At 37.5% G+C, this 22,029-nt stretch overlaps 1 protein-coding gene across 1 annotated transcript in view; it reads right to left on the minus strand.

Moving 5' to 3' along the window:
• sema6d (semaphorin 6D) overlaps nucleotides 1-22,029 on the minus strand; it is a 168,146-nt gene that overhangs the window by 56,881 nt on the left and 89,236 nt on the right. Inside the window, exon 3 of the mRNA XM_067419546.1 lies at nucleotides 1,404-1,433. The gene's annotated coding sequence lies outside the window, so the exon portion shown is untranslated. The remainder of the gene's footprint in view (nucleotides 1-1,403; nucleotides 1,434-22,029) is intronic.

Genomic DNA, 22,029 nt, shown 5'->3' on the forward strand with positions numbered 1-22,029 from the left:
ATTCTCAATTAATTTTTAATTTTACTTATTTTTAAAAATGTGTTTGCAAATAAGAGGCTAAAAGGGACTACAAAGGTTTTCAGGAACATTAAATGTCATCATACGAACACAGAACTCATCTTCTGTTTATAATCATGCTTTTGCAAATTTTTCTGATTCAAATTCTAATTGACTAGGCTTCAAAATTCACAAAAAAGTGCTCATTTGTGAATATATTCATGATGAAATATATATATATATATATATATATATATATATATATATATATATATATATATATATATATATATATATATATTTTTTTTTTTTTTTTTTTATTAACATATTTTAACAAAATATGACAACAATTGCATCATAGATTTTGCATCTTCAGTTAAAATCATGCTTAGAGAAATGCCGTCTCTTAAATGCATATGCATGTTCCAGATCCGAATGAAAACAAAATGTGTTTTGAAATCAGCTCGAAATATCAAGCATGTTTTATATCCTCAGACTGAATAGAATTATATAGTCTGAAGCTAAACATTCTGTGCCCATCATACACTATACACATTTCTATGGAATCTGCCAAGTCGAATCTGCAGATTGTTCTGACTTTCAACAGCAAGCGTTGTCTCGTCCAGACTGTTAATCTGTGAAAATATCGGCATTTCTTTATGAAAATGTCCAGATAGCAAGTAGCAAATCATGTCTGCAGCTGTGAGACGTAATATGCCCAAAACTTCCTTTTGGAATAGAAAATCCACAGAAAACTAATTCATGAGGTCTTAAACGCCATTGTTGCTATGTGCTGCAGAAAATATGAAAGAATGTGTGTTTGAGCCATTGGCAGTAGAATCGGTGTGTGTGTTGGTAATTGAGAGCAATAGTTGTTAATTAGAAGAGTAAAGGACATGACGGGGTTTGCCTTGTCCGACCCAGCAGTGCTTTTTCACTGTCAGTCGTTTAGCTGTTTAGCCTGGCCAGGGCGGCACAGCAAGAGGGACACATTACGAGGTGTTAGGGGAGATAGCAGGAGCCGACAGAAGTATAAATCATGCTAGCTGTTAGTATGAGGCGAGGCTCTCCTCCCGAGGGGGGGACGGAGAGAGGAGCAGGGCAGAGGAATCATGTGGTTTGTCTTCACGTCCCAATAGCTTTCAGGCTAATAAACGGATTAGAGTCCACTTTGAGTGAAAGACAAAAAGGGATTTCTGCTGTTCGGGGAGAGAGAGGAAGTGGGAGCGGACTTGAATGAGGATGGTTTGGCTCTGAAAGCAGGCCAGCACTACAGGGAGAAACTGTGTGGGCTCCTGTCGGGATTTGAAGCGAATGGAACGCTTAGCGCGTTTGATGAGACGTTAGAGGCATATTGTGGCACTTATGAAACGGCACAGAAAAAAGATCTATGGATAAGTACTTACCGAAACTGCAGGCAAACGCTCTCAGAGTACCTGTAAATGAACGAACAAATGTCAGTCTCAGCGTAGCACAAGTTTTGCCATTAGCATTCGTACAGTTTAGCCTGCAAGTTTCTGCCTGAGAATATTCCTTTTGAAAGTAACCCAGAGACTTTATGTATATACCGTAAATGACAAGACACGTTTAAAGACCATGAATCAGTTTTCAGATTACTTCATAGCCATGATGTCAGAGGCAGGTGGTATTTAGAATTGATGGGGAATGGATGTTTCCAATATTATATTGGGGGGAAATTATATTCTCCAGCAGAGAAGATGAATCAGCAGTATTTTTGTCTGATTTTCCATGAAGAAAATAACTTTTAAGTTTTAAATGCAACTATCATATAAACTAGCACAGATGGAAAGCCACAAAAAAATCTATTTTTATTTCCTTTGGTCTTTAAAAATCAAATCTAAAAAGTTTCCATGGCAAACTTTGGTATGAATGTTTGAAGTAGTTTTAAAAGCTTGAAGTTTTAAAGCCCATGCAGTCTATCAGACAAACAGATTGCTAGGCAGTTGCTAAGGTGTTCTAAGTGGTTGCTAGGGTGAGAGAGAGAGAGTGGGGTTGTTTTGTGTTTATATTTTAATTTATGACAGTTGGAATTTGAACAGTTTTTGATAATTTTGGGAAAACCAGATGACCATATAGTAGAAACTTCATCTAGATCATATAGAAAATAAAGCAGCCTGAAGGTCTGATCCAGGTAGCTTTAAATCTCTAGAAGTCGTTAGACTTGTTCACCCAAACACGAAAATGTAATGTTTATCTGCTTAACCCCAGGGCATTAGATATAGGTGACTTTGTTTTTTCAGTACACTGTAAAAAATGACATGTTAAATGAGTTATGACAACATATGTTTTTACATTGTTTTAACTCATCAAAATAAGTTAAGAAATGTTAAACTTTTTTTATTATACTCTAAAAAATGCTGGGTTAAAAACAACCCAAGTTGGGTTGAAAATGCACCAACCCAACAATTGGGTTGTTTTAACCCAATGGTTGAGTTGTTTTAACCCAGTGGTTGGGTTAAATGTTGCTTAAGACAACCCAATTGCTGGGTAAGAACAACTCAACCATTGGGTTAAAACAACCCAATTGTTGGGTTGGTGCATTTTCAACCCAACTTGGGTTGTTTTTAACCCAGCATCTTTTAGAGTGTAGTTATACAAGATGTAACTCATTTTTTAAAGTCAGTTTAACATAATTTAAGTTGAAATATCTTAAACATCCCAGTCGATTGTACTGCAAACGTTAAAAGTTAGCCTTTTTTTACAGTGTAGAACACAAATTAAGATTTATCACTCCAACCGTTGCAGTCTGTCAGTCGTATAATGAATGTGAATGGTAACATGCATCTATGTGAATAAAAAAACACACGAAACGATTGGTTTATGTGAGAAACAGAAGAGTATTCACATAATTTTTCACCTCAAATACACCATGTCCAACAGCCTTCATGCACAATCACTTCTGGTGAGAGAGGTCAATGTACACAATATGGCGTAGAGATATAGAGAAGGCTGTTGGACATGTTTGGTTTCTTTCACAAACCGATCGTTTCGTGTCTTAAGACATCATTGTGTCACCACGAGCCGCAGGGTTTAATATGGATTTCTCTGTGCATGTTTTTTTTTTTTAACTCATATATTTTGTTACCATTCACATTATACGACTGACAGACTGCAACAGTTAGAGTTAAAAATCTTAATTTGTTTTCTACTGAAGAAACAAAGTCACCCATATCTTGGATGCCCTGGGGGTAAGCAGATAAACATAAAATGTCATTTTTGGCTGAACTATCTCTTTCAATTCAAGGAGAAGAAGGAAGGTTAGCTTTTTCAAGGCAACAGCTTTTGCAATGTGGCTTTCTATCCTAATCACAACCAAGATGTAGGAAGTCCGTAGGAGTGGTTCAGTATTGTCTGCCCCAGCTTTTGTGTAACTTGTTTAGCGCTACGTCTAGTGTGGCGAGGAGAGGGGGCAGTTTTGCTCCTGACCCTGTCAGACTGATCCTGAGATGGCCGCTCAGGGCCCCTCACCCACTCAATGCGTTCTTTCAGCCCTGCTCTGGGATCAGCTTTGGGGTCACTGGCAGAAAGACGAGCCCTGGGTGCCGAATTCAGAGGGGAAAAACGTTGTTTTGTGAAGATTCTGAAGGAGCTTTACAACTTCCGAAAGTTTCTCTGATTGCCCCAATAACCCCTTCCCATGATTTTGAGTTTTGTATGTTAATATGCATCAAATTCTGCTAGAGCACAATGAGGAGGCCCTGGTTCGTAAACAACAAGAGAGTGGGCGGGAAACCGACCCAGCATTTGCTTGTCTTTGACCTGAATATAATTCTCTGGTTAGGAGCATCAGCTTTGATTCTTTCATTTAACTCAACCAGAAAGACTTGACTCTCGCTAACTTGCCAAAACAATCTCAAGCCAAATAAATCCACAAGCATTATCTTTAACCTTTTTTTCTTGTTTGTTTTACATTTTCAAAGGCTACAAATGCAATATGGGTCTAGTAGTAAGTATACACCATCAAAGACGCGCCTATAACTCTTTGAGAGCAGTAAATGAAAGGAAATACATATTTTGATTTCATCTGATGTCTCTGCTACAATAAAAGCTTGTAATTCCTCAGGGCTTCATGGTAAAGGCTTATACATTCTTCCTGCAGTAAATTGCCATTCCCAGAGGAAATTTGTATTGCTCAGAGACCCTTTCATAGATAAAGAAAATTAATTGAGTTCTCAGTTATGCTTTTAAAGGTACATGCTACCGGAAAGGATTGTCCACCCAAAAGGATTTACTCACCCTCATGTTGTTCCATACCTGTTATTTTGCTAAACATTTGTCCATCCAATGCAAGTCAATGTTCACCAAAACTGTTTGGTTACCAACATTCTTCAGAATATTTTCTTTTGTGTTTTATAGAAGAAAAAAGATCATACAGTTTTAGAATGACATGAGGATTAGTGAACTTTTTGGGTAAATTGCCCCTTTAAGTATCATGTCTCAGACGCTCCTCCTAAAATTCTTATGGAGATTTAAAATGACATACAGCAATAAAACAGAGCAAACATTACAATAAAAACACTGTTTTGTTTTCTCTTGGGAATTTAGAAGAGTCACTAGATTGTAGTCTTTTCTCTTTAGAAAAATCAGAAAAACAGGGGACCTAAGCAAATGTCTCAATGTGCTCTCAGTTTACTGAACTTTCTAGGAGAAATAACTGGGTGTCTAAAGTCAACATCAAATCAAAATGGACCATATCTGTTTAGCATTTTAATAGATGTTGATAACTCTATGATTCAATCTTACATGCAAAAAACAAGCAAACAAACAAACAACAACAACAAAAAACCTACTACTAACACGACATTCGTTTTTGGCAGACATTATGAATTCCTATGTATTTTTCATACTGAATATCTCACCAGCAATTTTTATTTAGTAGATGATGTCCTATTTGGTGTGTCATATAAAATGTTTACCATGTTTTATTGTAATTTGTCTTATCATTTTTTAGGTGCCATTTGCATGACACTAAAAATGGAAAACTTTTTATGCGTTTTGGGGGCCTGAAAATGGTAACTTTTGAAAACAGGTTTCATAGTGCACGTTTTTGTGTATTGTAAATAGCAAAATGTGAATTTGCGGAAACGTTGACATCATGTGCATGCGTATTATGTGTTCAGTCTACAGGTGTGTCATATCAGGAGAAGTAGCGGTAACACTTTACAATAAGGGTGCACTAATATGCATTAATTCATGCTTAACTAATGCACAGATAACCATGAGTTAATGGTGAACTAACCCATTTATTAATGATTACTGCATCAGCAACTAATGACAATTCTACATTATTAATAAATTAAGTAATCATTAAATAGTTATTAGTTAAACGTGTCATAATGTATTAATTCCTAACTCATGTATTATATTAACTAATAATGTAAATCAATGTGTTAATTACCACAACGGGTCAAAGCCATGCATTTCAACTTCCAGTTGTCTGCTTTAATTAATCATTAGCTAATGATTTATAAAGGTATCATTATGTTATGACTTAACTTGTTGGGTCACATTACTATTAAAGTAACTATATGTAAGAAATGTATTTCAATTAATCATAAAATGGCCCTGATATGTCACTAGACATTCATAAATCATGTTAATTTCAAATTATATCACTGACTACAGTAGTCTGGCCAGGATATTGTCATTTAAAAGTTGTTGTGGCAGCCCTCAACTGATGTTGATGTTGACATGTTGTGTTTTGGCCTGAAGCGCCACCCTCCACCTATCGACCAATCACGAAGTCAGTATTGTTTCGGCATCTGGGTTGCCAGCTCTTCTCTAGTTACCACAGCTCCAGCTTCCTGCTGGATCCTGCAGCCTATCTGGCAACTTCGAGTCAGGGTGGAGGAGGAGAGGGGATAGTGATTGCAGTACCAGTTTTGGCCACAATCTCACATACACTTCCTTTAACTAATTCAAAATTAATTAAAAACCAATAACCACATATATATTACTTAATTAATTAGTTAATAGTCATGATCTCATTTCTTATGATTATCTGTGCATTAGTTAAGCATGAATTAATGCATATTAGTGCACCCTTATTGTAACGTGTTACCGAAGTAGCTAATCCAGGTAGTTTTCACTTGCGAATACTTTTTGTTTTTAATCACATACTTATTTTTCCACATACTATAAAGTTGGGAGAAATTAGATTTTGGATGTTAGACTTCCCTTACGAAAGGGAAATATATTTACCAATATATTACTTGAAATATGTGATAATTTGTTTTGTAAATATATGGAATAATATATTGATGATATTATACAATATATCATATATTCATGTTATATATTGCAAAATATACAAATGATTGCAAAATCTATTGGAAATATAAATGTTAAATCCCATATATGTGAATATATTGCCTAATGTATAACATGATATTTTCCAATATACTGCAATATATTTTTGTTTTGTAAGGTCTTTGCCTATGCCTACAAAAAAAATGTTATAGTGGTTAATTATATTAAAGGTCTGTAATTTCTCAGTACAGTTAAGGGTTTGGCAAATTATTCAAAGTTTTTTTTTGTTGATAGAAAGTGTGTACAAACCATCTGTCACTACAGTAACCAACACTCTCCCCCTCTCTCTCTCTCGTTCGTCCATCTGTGTCTGGCTGTGGTGTACTGTATAATATGAGGGTTGACCTCTTGGCGTACGCTGCCTCTGGTACACACACGGCCATATAAAGGACGTCCCAACCTTCCCTCTCTCTCCTGCAAGGTGCCAAACTCTGCTTTTTAATTATTCATTACACAGCCCTGCCCTGAGAACGCCATCGTGCTGTGTTTCGGTCCAGACGTGGATGGCTGCCATAGCGCAGAGAACGCTTGTTCTGTCCCGCTGAATGTTTGCAACCATCTGCCGAGGTTCGGCGCAGCAGCATGTGAGGGGATGTTTGATTTTTTAACACTCTGTTTAGTGTGTGTCCTGGCGTGTCACTCCCATATTTCCTTCTGTTTGGACTCTAATGGCTGTAGCGCGTGCATACGGGCGCCTGCGGGCTGAACCTGCCTGGCTAATATTCCTCTCACACAGGTCGTAGCGTGCTTGCTGCATTGATTGCGTGCATGCGTGCGTGTGTGTCTGTCCTCTTGCATCTCATCAGTTTCTCCTTGCTAGGGCGAGGAAAACCGATATTCGCTAGCTGAATGGTACCCTATGCCCTCTTTCTCTCTCTCTGAACATCCTGTCCTATCGCACTCCATGTTGACTTTGTTTGAGACAATCCATTATTTTTGATAAGCTCATTTTCTCTCCCCCTTATCGAACTGCAGGCAGAAGTGGGAGAGAGATGTGGCCGGGGTTCCCGAGGGCCAATGGGGGCCGGTGCTGTTGGGCCAGTGCAAACACTAATCAGCTTAATTTCAGCATCTCATCACGAGGGGCTCTGTGTGTGTGATCTGTATTAACCGCTCAGTAATGGGTCTTACAGCAATGCAGTTGTTGTACAATAATCTCGGACCGTTCACAGAATGTAAGATGCGCATTGCATGCAAAAATTGTTACATTTGCCAGCTCCAATCAATTTACGGGCGTTGGGGTGCATGTTTGCACCAGTTCCCAGGCTGCTGCAAAGAATGCTTTCAAGAACTAGTCACTGGATTTGAGGTTTGAGGTTGTGAAATTGAATCTTTAATGAACACTATATTGCCATATTTTTTTGAAAATAAGTCGCTCCAGGTCAAACTTGCATTGTTTATAGAAACCCTCCCACGTCTACAAGTCGCTTCTGTGTATACAGGAAAACAAATATATCATTTGTTAATATTATATGTTTAGAAACATTATAAACACTATAACTAAAATTACCACTGTGTTATATAAATCAACTGGGATCGTACCTCTCTCATTCGGCACAAATCTAAACGTGTGCGCTTTGCTCATGTTTTGCATGTGCGACTTTAAAGGTGCACTATGTAGTATTTTTGCAGTAAAATATCCAAAAACCACTAGGCCGGTGTTATATATTTTGTTCAGTTGAGTACATTTTGTACACTACAATTGAGTGCAGAGGCATTTTCTTTCCTGGTTTGGTTGAAACGCGCCCCATAATCACAGCCTAATGGAGCAGTATCAGACAGTCAGTATTCTGACTAGAATTGAGTATGACGACGTCAGGCTACATTTTTATGGTAAGGAACCATTTTTCTTGTTCCTAGGGGTCTTCTATTGGAACTATTGGTGCAAATGGCCAGATTTTGGCTAATTTTGGTCTAACCCAGCACAATTGGAACTACCAATGACATAAGTGTATGCTGATTGGCTGAAACGCATGCGAAACACCAGCACCCGCCATAAAAAAAAAAAAAAAATTCTACACACACAGATTATTGTCTATGTATTTACTCCACAAACTAAATACACTGTCAAAAATATTGTTGATTTAACTTAAAAAAGTAAGAATCCTGGTTGCCTTAAAAGTTTGAGTTTATTGAAATTAAAAATTTGAGTTGATACAATGAAGAAAATTGGTTTAATGAATAGAAACTCAAAATATTCTTGTCGCTGAATCACATAAAAAAATATGAATCATGAAAATAGCACAATTTGGCATGTTTCACTGTGTCATCACAAATAAAACACACACAATTAAACAATATACATAAAAAATATGTAGATTTTCAATTCTCAAAAATATTCATTGTATTAACTGAAAATATTAAGGCAACCAGGTAACTTATTATAGGTAACTTATTATTTACAGTGTACAAACATAAAAAAACAAACAAACTGTGATATATGGACCTCTCAACCTTACGCTAAAAAGAAAATCCAAAACAACTTTGAGGGGACCAAGCGAAACATGGTTTCTGCTCAGCTAGCACCATTAGACATCAACCACATATCCACCCTAACACTAACACGTTTTCATACAGTGTCTACTTTCTTTGTATAACAGTTCTATCCAATAAAATATTAGACAGGACTGTGAAACAGATCGTAAACTAATGAAGACGGAGAATGTGAGAGCTGTGTGCTCAGGCTCTGGCAATCTCAGCGCTGTCAAAAATAAAGGTCTGCTGCACCCGTCACAACAACAGTAGTTCCTCGCGGTGTGAATGCAACGAACAAAATTGCCCTAGGGGAACTTTTAGTTCCCGAGAACCAAACTGGTGGGTAGTTCCTATAACTAAGTTACTATAACTGCCCGGTGTGAAAGCCCCTACTGATCACCGTAAATGTTTTGCCGTTTGTAAACAAGAAATTTGAATGCTAAGAGTTTAGCCCGTTTGGTGCTAGCTATTTTTTTGTTTTACTAAAGTAACATTAGTGACCATAGACAGCTGCAGTTTATGAACCAAGACTTAGGAAACTCGCAATGCAACTCTATCTGTGCCCTTCCATCCTCATTTGTTTTCTTGTGTGGAACTGTGTGAGTGTGTGTGTGTGTGTGTGTGGATGGGGATGATTTCTGACTCTGTGTTGCCGCTCTGTTCCCCTGACACCTGTGTGCTAATTAGGGTCGTATTGGTGCATTCCGAGCTAATGACTTCAGGCTGCATACAGTGGCTGTAAACATTTACTCTCATCGTCTGCTGAATGCTGTTATCTCATTGATGGCATGTGTGTGTGTGTGTGAGTTTTCTCACTGTGCATGTTAATGCTTGCCATAGATTTTATCAGCTGTTTAATAGATCAGAGTTCTGTATTATAGCCACGCTAACACACAGATTAAAATCAACCTGGACTCAAACCTGACCTTTTTACTTTCCTAATAAATGTCCCTGCTTATTGTGCATGATTCATCAGTGTGTATTATTCCCAAGAAAAAGTTTTTCATAATCTTCCAGTGAAGCAGTAACTTTCGCCGGCTCTGAAATTACTTTTCTTTTGTGTTGATGTCAGCAGTGCTGTCTTCGAGTCATGTCGGAATAATCGCATTTCTGAACGCCACCACAATGGCATAATTACCATGGGATTTTCTTTGAGCACTGTCTTTCTGAGGTCAAGGCAAGAAGCAAATTGGCACTGGACATGATAAGTTTTAAGTGTGAATTTTGTTTTTATATACATATTGTGTAGCATTGATAAAGAACAGCAACAAAGCCTGAAATAAAGTAAGGTTTATGAGGTGACAGGCTTGTGTGACTAAACATACAACGTGACATCTAACACACACTGTTTGCACTTTATATTCTTGCACTATTGCTGAAAAAGCTTCCTGTGTTTGCCATTAAGAGAGAACAAATACATGTGAAATACCCACTAGGTCAGTTTTTCCCCCTAAAACTACAAAAATGCGAATTACAACATAGTTATGATTCTCAGGTGGACTTGCATGTAGCAGAAGAAGGTAAGGGGAAAACAAAATAATAACCTAACTATAATATCACAACCTAACATACCTGATCCAATCAAGTTCTGTTTTTGTGACATCCAACATGATTTAATATATAAAAAAAGTCCCTAGGTTGATTATAATATATATATATATATATATATATATATATATATATATATATATATATATATATATATATATATATATATATATATATATATATATATATATATATATATATATATATATATAAACATACACAGATTATTGTCTTTATATATTTACTTATTTATATATGTCTATATATTTACCATAAACATGGGGGGAAAAAAGGATTTATGGAACTCTCCACCTTATGCTTAAGAGAAAATCCAACACAACTTTGAAGGGACAGAGCAAAATATGATTATGTATTTCTGCTCAGCTAGCACCACTGGACATCAACCACATGTCCACCCTAACCCTAACTTTTGAAATAAAATGTTGCAAACTAATAAAGACAGAGAATGTGAGAGTACTATAACTAAAAACGTATAACTAAAAGCTTTCTGTGTTTGCCATTATGTGAAAAACAAATGCATGTGAAACACCCGTTTTTTCCTACTAAAACTAAAAAAATGCTCATTACGACTAAAGCCATATTCGGACGGATTTTGTTTTTTTTCGTAGGGTAATGAGGTATTTTCATTATTTGCAGGGTCTAGTCAGTGATTTTATTGCTGTCAAAATCCAAAATGTCCTTCTTTTTTTTTTCACCACCCGCGCAAAAATCCCCTACCGATTTATCTACTGTTTTTTGACAAACACTAAAGGTTGTGTGGTGATTTAATTGCCGTCCGAATCCACATCTAAATTTTCAGGAAGAGATCGCCTCAAAATGAACTGTTTATATCCTTTTTGACCACTGCAGAGCACCGTATCATTGGGCGTTGCTGTAATCTGGACACATTTTAAACATCTAGCCTTTTATTACTGAAATGCTGGAAAGTATAATAATCTTTTATCACCACTCAAAAGAAGGAAGAGAAGAAAAACACGTAAACTTTTGAAATGTGAGCCGTTATTACGGCAGTATCAACGTTATATAGGTTAAATTCGCAGCATTGAAATCATCTTATTCCAGGTCATTTACACATTTTTAAAATGACGTCTTCCTATTTTTAAACAGGAGATTTAAATAATTAAATAAGGAATAATTTCCTATTATTAAATTAAATATGATTCAATTCTTATTATTTGAAGCATGTGACGTTTTTACAGCAGACAATCGTTCGACTGACCACGTGAACAGTGTTCCCATGTGCTCAGGATCACAAAACTCGCTCCTCCACCGTGAATAAATCATCACCCGAACGCACAAGCTTTATCACTAAGGGGCCATGCAATTTTTTTTTACAGACATCCACATGACAAACAATTACCGTCTGAATAAGGCTATAGCTATGATTCTAAATTAGTTAGTAGGAACTTCTCAGGTGGACTTGCATGTAGCACAAGAAGATAAGCGAAAAACTAAATATTAACCTAAAATAACACAACCTAACATACCTAATCCAATGATTTTTGTGCCATACTTGATTCGAATCACTAAATATTCAGTTTCACTCAGAAAAAGATGACAGAAGTTGAACAGGTTGTGAATGTCGTTTCATGCTGTTTTCAGACATTGGTAGGGAGTATTTCAGTGTCCTGGCACTAATGTTGATCCAAATGTTTGTGTTTTGCAGCTGCCAGCGCTCTGGATGAAAGAGATAAACGGCAAAAGCACAAGCACTTCATTTCACTATGATGAGGTAGGGTGACGTGTTCTGCTCTGGTCTTCAATCATATGCAGCCTTCTCAGAGCACACAGAAAAAGGATACAAAAGATAACTTCTACTTTTTAACAGCAGAGATCAGATTAATCAGAAAAGTGACATTCCAATAATATTTTATTTGCAGTTTAATTAGGTAAGATTAATTGGCAAGATTAGCTTTGGGCTTCTCAAATTATAAAAATGTAATAAATATATAAATGTTGCTTGTTGTTGATGTTTGTTTGAAGTAACACATTTAATAATATTTATTTAAAAAAAAAAAGATCTTACAGCTGCCAATGTCCTTCAATATTATTTATATTTATAGTAGTAGTAGTAGTAGTAGTAGTAGTAGGATTTCCCCCCCTTTGGCTACATCTAGAATGGATATCAAGAATATACATCCCCAACTAGGGATTCACTTAATATTTTTTTTTCAAATAGTAACTATTTGAAATACTTTTTCTATACGTTTGTTTTATAGTACCGTATATAATCATTATCTTTTTTTTATTATTATTGGGTTGTACACTGTAAAAAATTATTTAGAAAAAAAGTTACCTGGTTGCCTTAAAATTTTGAGTTCATTGAAATCAAAATTTTGAGTTAATACAATGAAAATGTTTTGAGATTCGACAACCTTTATTAAAATATTATTAAAAGATTTTGTAAGCATATTGGGGAATTGTGTGTGTTTTATTTCTGATGATGCAGTGAAACATGCCAATTAGTGCTATTTTCATGAGTTATCATTTTTTTATGTGGTTCAGATACAATAATATTTTGAGTTTCTATTTATTAAACTAACTTCCTTTATTGTATCAACTCAGAGTTTTAATTTCAATAAACTCACAATTTTAAGGCAACCAGGTTACTTACTTTTTTAAGTTAAACCAACAAAAACCAACCAAATTTTTTTACAGTGTACCGACTACTGAAATGTCAATACAATACTAGATATCACATTAATTATATAGCACTATACACTCTGTGTAATGTTTTTCCAATGGCAATATTAAAATATTAATTCAAAGTTTTCAATAATGTTCTCAAAAGTTGGATTCAGAGAACATTCAAAAGTACACTCTCTGAAGAAAAGGTTCTACTGTATATAGAACTTTAAAAGGTTCTATCGGTGCTACGGAGTTGGAACCCCTAAAAGGTTCACTGCAAAAAAATTCTTACTTAGTATTTTTTTGTCTTGTTTCTAGTCCAAACATCTAAACATTCTTAAAAAAAAAAGTTTTTACTAAGATAAGAAATGCATTTTTTTTTTTTTTGCAGTGTTCTATATAGAACCCATTTTAAGTGCCAAAAGTGTTCTTTCTTGTCATTATAGAACCCTCTTAGCATAAAAGGGTCTTTGGAGTATACTCAACTATACTTCTATATAGAACCTTTTAAGGGTTCCAAATACGTAGCGCTGATAGAACCTTTTCTTCCAGTAATGTTAAAATGAAATGTTCTCAACGTTCTCATATAAGCCAGAAATTTTTTTTAAAAACTGCATCTGTATAATTTAATGGGAATGTAAGCATCATGTTCCTTTAGCTAGGTGTGTGTGTTTCCAGGTTTTTTTTTAAAGCCATTTGGGAGGTAAAGATACAAGCAAAGGTTTGTACCTTCTGCTTTCACATGTCTGTGCATCTGCCTGTGTCTCTGAATGCGTTTAAGAGGTTGCATGTGTGTGAGTGCATGTGCATGTTTGCAAATGAGTGTGACGTGAAAGTGTGTATGTGACTCATCATGTCATGCTTAATGCAGTTCAACATAGAATCACGCTATTGTTTTCTTCCAGAGCTCCACTGGAGAAACACACGATGCTCTATTCATTCAGACAAATCCCACAGCTCTTCTGATGCACTCTTAATTTAACACGGCCATGGTCACTCTCGTAGACAGCCATCAGATTACACAAGAGCTGTATATACAGCCTAATCCACAGGAAGCACTACAATAGCCACTCCGAATCACTATGAGTGAAGTGATGGTGTCTAATAGTGACTTTCAGCAGAGAGGCATAGTGCTGTTTCTCGTGTATTTTTAAGGGGATAGTCCATCATATTTATATAGTTTCCATATAAAAACATTTTTTATCATATATTTTTCAGACTATTATTTCAAGCCATGCTCTCTTGCACTGATGAAGCACTTGCTGATTGTTGGGACCCCTGCTCATCTGCAGCAGAGCATTGTGGTATTTCCCGTGGATGGCCTCAGTATCCCTGCTGGCTCAGCGTTTTACAAGGGTGAATCTCATCCCTGAGTGAATCTCATTTGAGTTGTGAGTGTAGGTGGAGCCTTTACTATGTGCTGGTCCACTGGAGACTTGTAGTGTGAGGTGAGAGAGAGAGAGAGAGAGAGAGAGAGAGAGAGAGAGAGAGAGAGAGAGAGAGAGAGAGAGAGAGAGAGAGAGAGAGAGAGAGAGAGAGAGAGAGAGAGAGAGAGAGAGAGAGAGAGAGAGAGAGAGAGCTCTGTTGTATGACTCAGTAGGAGTTTTGAACAGGCACTTACATGCCATATGTTCACACAGGAAATACACCATTCTGTTACACACAGAGATACACACGCAAAACACCACAGAATGCTCTTCCTGTGATGACCTCAAATACACATAATTCATGAACAATTAACAGACACTCTTGTTGTGTGACTTATGTATTTCATGATATCAGTTAACTTTCAATTATGAATACAAAATTGAAATGGGGAAGAATACAAAGAAAAGGAGACCTAATATGCACATAAAGCCCAAGCAGCAGTCATTGTGTTATGTATTTAGGTCTTTAAGTTAGGGTGTTTAACACCTGTAAAGTCCAAACTGTCCCAAACTAAGCTGTGATGTGAAATTGTAAGTGTGTGTGTTTTGTTTTAGCAGTTTAGTTTTGTTATAGACCCTAAGGAGGTTAAGGAAAGTTACATTTTCATTGTACATCAACCTCATATACACTGATCAGGCATACCATCATGACCGGTAAAATGAATAACACTGATTATCTCTTAATCACGTCACCTGTTAGTGGGTGGGATATATATTAGGCAGCAACTGAACATTTTGAACTCAAAGATGAAGTGTTTGAAGCAGAAAAAAATAGGCAAGCACTGAGCGAATTTGATGAGTGCCAAATTGTGATGGCTAGATGACTGGGTCAGAGCATCTTCAAAACTGCAGCTCTTTTTGGGTGTTTCCGGTCTGCAGTGGTCAGTATCTATCAAAAGTGGTCCAATGAAGGAACAGTGGTGAACCGTCGATAGGGTCATGGGCGGCCAAGGCTCACTGATGCACGTGGGGAGCGAAGGCTGGCCTGTGAGGTCGAACCAAACAGAAGATTTACTGTAGCTCAAATTGCTCAAGAATTTAATGCTGGTTCTAATAAAGAGGTGTCAGAATACAGTGGGGATGTGAACATCAGAACTGGATCGCGGAGCAATGGAAGAAAGCACCTATGGCTATGATGAATCACGTTTTCTTTTACATCATGTGGATGGCCATGTGCATGTGAATCACTTACGCACTATGGGAAGAAGGCAAGCCAGCGGAGGCAGTGTGATGCTTTGGTCACTGTTCTGCTGGGAAACCTTGGATCCTGCCATCCATTTAGATGTTACTTTGACACGTACCCCCTACCTAAGCATTGTTGCAGACCATGTACATCCTTTCAAACTGTATTCCCTGGTGGCTGTGGCCTCTTTCAGCAGGACAAAGCACCCTGCCACAAAGCAAAAATGATGGAATGGTTTGTGAAGCACAACAATGAATTTGAGGTGTTGAATTGGCCTTCAAATTCCCCAGATCTCAATCCAATCGAGCATCTGTGGATGTGTTAAATAAACAAGTCTGTTCCATGGAGGCCCCACCTCGCAACTTACAGGACGTAAAGGATCTGTTGGTAACATCTTGGTGCCAGATACCACAGCACACCTTCAAGGGTCTAGTGAAGGCCACGCCTCGACAGGTCAAGGCTGTTTTGGCATCAGAAGGGGGATCAACACAGTATTAATAAGGTGGTCATAATATTATGCCTGTATATCAAAAGATAATATTGAATTTATTATGATTGCAAAATCCCAAAAAAAAGTATCATGATAATGTTATTTTATCTCCACAATAGCTAGACAAGGGACAGAACATTCCTTTTTCGATGTGTGGGTGCAAGTGAGAAAGTGCAAGTTCCAGAAACAAGGCAAACTTTGCTGCAAGGAGGAAAATGGACTGAAATTGTTTTTGACATATTTATTTATTTAGTTAGAGTTAGACCTAGACACACACACACACACTTTTTCAGGCTGTGACTCAAAGAGTGAGTTTTACTAGTGTCAAAACCAAATTTTAATGAACATAATTGTGTTTTTTAAATCATATTCCATTCTCATTTTGATTACATTTTGTCCTACTTTACATTAATGTTTTTATTCTATGCTGTTATCTACTTGTATGGAGCAGCGGTAATTTTCTGCAGTAGGTTAATCATAAACCTGCATTCCTTTAAAAAAAATCTGATTATCTCTAATCAGTTCAGAGCAGATTGAACATCTATTAATGCACCAGAGGTCATTGACAGACTCAGGTGTGTGAAGCAGTATGTCTGTATAAAGACACTTTTAGGCAGGTTGCACTCCAGCAGGAAGGCCATATGGCTGTTAACCCACAATCCTCTTAACACTCAGCACACATGTGGTCATACACTATATTGCCAAAAGTTTTGTGACATCTGCCTTTACATGCATACATGTATTTTAATGACATGCCATTCTTAATCCGTATGGTTTAATATGGAGTTGGCCCACTGTTTGCAGCTATAACAGCTTCAACTCTTCTGGGAAGGCTTTCCTACAAGGTTTAGGAGTGTGTTTATGAGAATTTTTGACCATTCTTTTAGAAGCGCATTTGTGAGGTCAGGAACTGATGTTGGACAAGAAGGCCTGGCTCGTAGTCTCTGCTCTAAAAAATTCCAAAGGTGTTCTATTGGCTTGAGGTCAGGACTCTGTGCAAGCCAGTCAAGTTCCTCCACACCAAACTCGCTCATCCATGTTCCAATGGACCTTGCTTTGTGCACTTGTGCACAGTCATATTGAAACAGGAAGAGGCCATCCCCAAGCTGTTCCCACAAAGTTGGGAGTATGAAATTGTCCAAAATGTCTTGGTATGCTGAAGCATTAAGAGTTCCTTTCACTGGACCATAATACCATAATAATTCAAATCTTGCAGTCTCTGATGAGTTGCGTCAGGTGTGATAGATGAGGGAGACATTTAAAATGTGCACTGGTTGGGGGGTCTGAGGTTTGAGAACCACTGCTTTACACAACTGCATCCAAAACTTTGCATTGCACTTGTTGATGTAAGGCTTGGATGTAGCTGCACAGCAATTGAAACCCATTCCATGAAGCTCTCCACACTCTGTTCTTGAGCTAATCTGAAGGCCACTCAAAGTTTGGAGGTATGTTGTAGGCTTGCTGTGATAGTTGATGTTTATGTGAAACACTGGTTACATCACTTGCTAACCATGGCACCGCATGCACCGTCGTTTTGATTTTATAGTAATAAAATAATTTAGTTCAGATAGAGAACAGACACTACAATTAAAAACTAAACATGTCTGCTTGTGTGAGCTGAATGAGAATAGCAGCACAAACACAGCAGGAGTTAGATTTCATTCATCACGAGAGTGTGGAGCTGAATGACAAGATGATTGCGGAAGATTTGACTTCAAAGTGAAATGTAAAAGTGCCTATAGCCACGTTTCCACCACAGGAACTTTACCCAGGAACTTTAAGGTGGTACTCTGTGTGTTTTGACCGCAGGAACCAGGGTCTAAATGAAGTTCGGGGTAAATATGTCCCCCTCCAAACGGCCCTGCTCAGGAACTTTCGAGGGCGGGACTTGGGCGCTGAACATGCTGATTGGTTTAGCATTTTATTTCAACCGGCATTTTTAAAAGTCTTTTGCGAGGTTCGTTCTGCGTTCAGTAAATGATGCCGCACGTTTCTCAGCCATCTCATGTTCAATGTCCGTAATAGCTGATAATAATATACATTGTCATTTTAAATCTAGCTTTACAAGCTTTCTGAATATGCTGCTCTTTTCTGTCGTTGTTAATTACCTCTTTAGTAAACCTATACATAACCAGCAAAAGCAGCACAGCTTGAATCTCTTCCATACTCGATATTAATATTTTTTTACAGTCTATTTTTCACCATGTAAACGACCTGACCGATTACTAAAAGTGTGCGTCCTTACATGACGTGACAGCGCGCGTCTCATGTTGACAAGAGAGGAAAGTTCATTTTTCTGAGGAGTAAACTTTTTATTTCGTAAGTTATGAAGATAATGTTGGAATAATGACACAGCGTATATTGCCCCAGGCAGTTTACTTTAACTGCGACTGACAGAAGAATTATTTTTTTTCTGAGATGATTATTACACTTTACAACAAATAAATAGCTTATATAATACTGCATTAGTCCTGGTGGCCGTTAAGATTTGCTATGGCTACAGTTAACACATTCCAGCTGGTGGAAAAAACAGCGTTGACATTTTTGATGCGGCAGACAAACTGCATGTCACAAAATGATTGCGATTGAAAGTCATCACATGTAAACACCAGATCGGTTTAGATAACGTCTCATGTAAACAGTCCACTAAATCGTTCAATCGGAAAGACAAAAAAGTGTGCTTGTAAAGGTGGCTAGTGTGAAAATGATTACTGTCCATCACTGACTTGGAAACGCAGACAGTTGCAGGTCTGGGGGGAGAAAAGTTCCTGTAAAAAAAGTTCCTGGTACAAATTATTCCGGGTAATTTTGGTGGAAACGGGGCTTATTTAAGTGAGTTTGATATTGCACTGTTTTGTTGTTGAGTTTTTCATTAATAATAGGCTAATGAAACCACAATTTAAACAACCTGTCCCCAAATTAGCTCTAATTCTAAACTGAAAGTAAAATCTGCACGGACACATGGTCATTGATTCACAGCTGCCCTGTCATACATTCACGACCACACATTCATTCACGGTGCGTGTCCAGTCTGGTGAGTTTTTAGCTTAACTTTCATAGGAATTCATTGAAAACACTCACTTTGCTCCATTATGAATGCCTAAGCGGCCACATACATTTTACTTTTGGTTTACAATTAGCAATTAGAAAATGTCCTCACCATTACATCCCTAGTATGTTGCTATTGACTCTTGAGTTGTGCACACTGTGTGCCTCAGCATGCGCTGACCCCGCTGTGTAATGTTACTTGGCCACTTCATGGTTGAGTTACTGTTGTTTCCAATTGACCGTTGACCCAGTTGACTGCAATATTAAGTAGCGAGGAAATTTCACAAATTGACTTATTGCACAGTTGGCAACCTATCATGGTACTACGCTTGAATTTACGGAGCTCCTGAGATTAACTCATTCTCTATCAAAAGTTTATAGAAGCAGTCTGCAGGCCTATGTGCTTGATTTTATACACTTGTGGCCATGTAAGTGATTTTAACACACTTTTTTACTAACACATGAACATTTGACTAAAACAGGTCACATGCTTATCATTTGCTGTTGTTTTGTGTGTGTGTGTGTGTGTGTGTGTGTGTGTGTGTGTGTGTGTGTGTGTGTGTCTTTGTCCATTTGAGTGTGTTTTGTTGATCTCAGCTCTCTCTTATGAGTTGTGTTGTGCTGAGTTGCAGGTGCTATAGATTTCACCTGACTCACTGACCTCTGACCTTGACCTGACTCAGTGACCCTATGAAATGGGGCTCCAATCACAATGATGTTATTGTGTGTGTGTGGCTGAATCATTGGCCTGTTAACACAATGACTTGTCCTTGTGAAGTTCTGGATTTGTCAACAGTGGCTGTCAACTGCCTCCCAAAGCCCAAATTATACTTTTTTTGTATGCTAGCATATGCATACAACCAAACGGATAGCATTTTAAAGCACGCTCCGTTTTATAGCATGCACAAACACATTGATTCAGTCAATTTGAGTAGAGCGGAGTCTAACCTGCAAGGGGTGATGGGGGTATGTGGCAAGCAGCGGGGCGAGGGACCGTGAGAGCGGGCCGGTGACGAGTGTTAATGAGCGGCAGCTGCGCGACACACCGGTCTCGTCTCGCGGCCATGTGACGGGAGCATAAAAGGAGGAGCAAAGGCAGCTGAAGACGAGAGAGGACCAGGCCTGGAATTTATGTTACGTTTTTTTTTTACGTTTTATTATGTGTGTGTGTATGTGGGCAGTCGTCCATGAGGGGCTGCCCGCTGTTTTACTTTCGTTTTGTTTATTTATTTTGAATTAAAGTTTTGAACGTCTGCCGGTTCCCGCCTCCTTCCTTCCATCTAAGAACCTCGTTACAATAATGTTCTCACGCTATTCTTCAGGCATGATCATTGTATTAGCAAAATATCCCACCAATTACATCCAGGTTGCACTCTAAATCCGGGTCTAATAAATGTTTTTCTCTAGTTCACGTTGGACACAATTGTTGGCACCCAATTATTGCAACATCCTTTTCCAAAGATAACAGCCTTCTTCTATAATGCCTTCTATAATGCCTGATGAATTTGAAGTATCAGAGACCATTCTACTTTTGTGTTAATTTTGATGTTTGTTTTGGATCACTGTCCTGATGGAAGATCCAACCACGGACCCATTAGGCGGTCTAGTTTCAATTTCGAATATCTGTTGATATTTTCTAGAATACATATATTGATATCATGTATCTGAGCAAGATGATCCAGGACCTCCAGCAAAAAAACAAAAAACAAAAAAAATCCCCCCCATAGCAGTATATTTAACCATGAGCATGGGGCACTTTTATTTTTATCACTGTTTGCACCAAATTATCTGGTGGGTTTGCTGCCAAAAAGTATAATCTAGTTTATTTTCATCTGACCACAGAACCAGGCCCCTTTTGATGTTCCAGTCGTGTCTGACAACTGAATGTACTGGAGTTTGTTTTTGGATGAGTGAGGAGGATTTTTCTTGAACCCTCCCAAAGAACTTGTGGTGATGTAGGTGCTGTTGGATGAATTCTTTAGGCTTTTTGACCCCAAGACTCAACTAATCTCTGTAATTCTCTAGCTTTGATCCTTGGAGTCTTTAGCCACTCGAACTGTCCTCCTCACTGTGCATTAGGATGATATAAACACATGTCCTCTTCCAGGCAGATCTGTAACATATTTAGTCAATTGAAACTTCTTAATTATAGCCCTAATGGTGGAAGTGGAGATTGGATTTTCAGTGATTTAGCTATTTTCTTACAGCCACTTTCTATTTTGTGAAGCTCAACAATCTTTTGCTGAATATCAGATATATATTCTTTGATAATTCTTTCCCTGCCAACCACAGAATTTTCCGTTATTTGTGAGAAAATGCTTCCCAGCTTAACACAGAATTTTCTGTGTTTTCACTGTTAGACTCAAGGGGGCACCATTTTCTAAATACACATCTTCTAAATGAGTTCAGAATCTCCTGATCAAAAAATGCATACAAGCAAGACTTCGTAAAACAAGCAGTTGTATGCAAGCAAATGCATATGTAAAATAACGTGATCATCAACATTAAACATCATATAAATCAAAACCGCCTAAAGTTAGTGAATGAAATGTGGACCGAGGACGAGCTACAGGACTGTGAAGCATTAGGGGTGTTGATGGAGTAAATTGATCATCGCGCTGAATCTGATCTGGATGTAGTCTTTCACAGAAATTTGATTTTCTCAGCTTTTTGATCAAAATGTTTTTATTACATTTTTTTTGTTTTATTTATGAAACTTACCCATATTCAAGTGTTGATAAAAAAGGAATGCATGAAGCTATACATTTTTTAAAGAAGAGGCAGTTTTTCTTAAAATGCTGGCTGGGAAAGAGTTAAAAAAACAAAAACGAAACAGCATAAATAAATAAATAAATAAATAAATAAATAAATAAATAAATAAA

This window comes from Pseudorasbora parva, chromosome 16 (genome assembly GCF_024679245.1).
Source record: "Pseudorasbora parva isolate DD20220531a chromosome 16, ASM2467924v1, whole genome shotgun sequence".
In the NCBI taxonomy this organism is placed as follows: domain Eukaryota; kingdom Metazoa; phylum Chordata; class Actinopteri; order Cypriniformes; family Gobionidae; genus Pseudorasbora; species Pseudorasbora parva.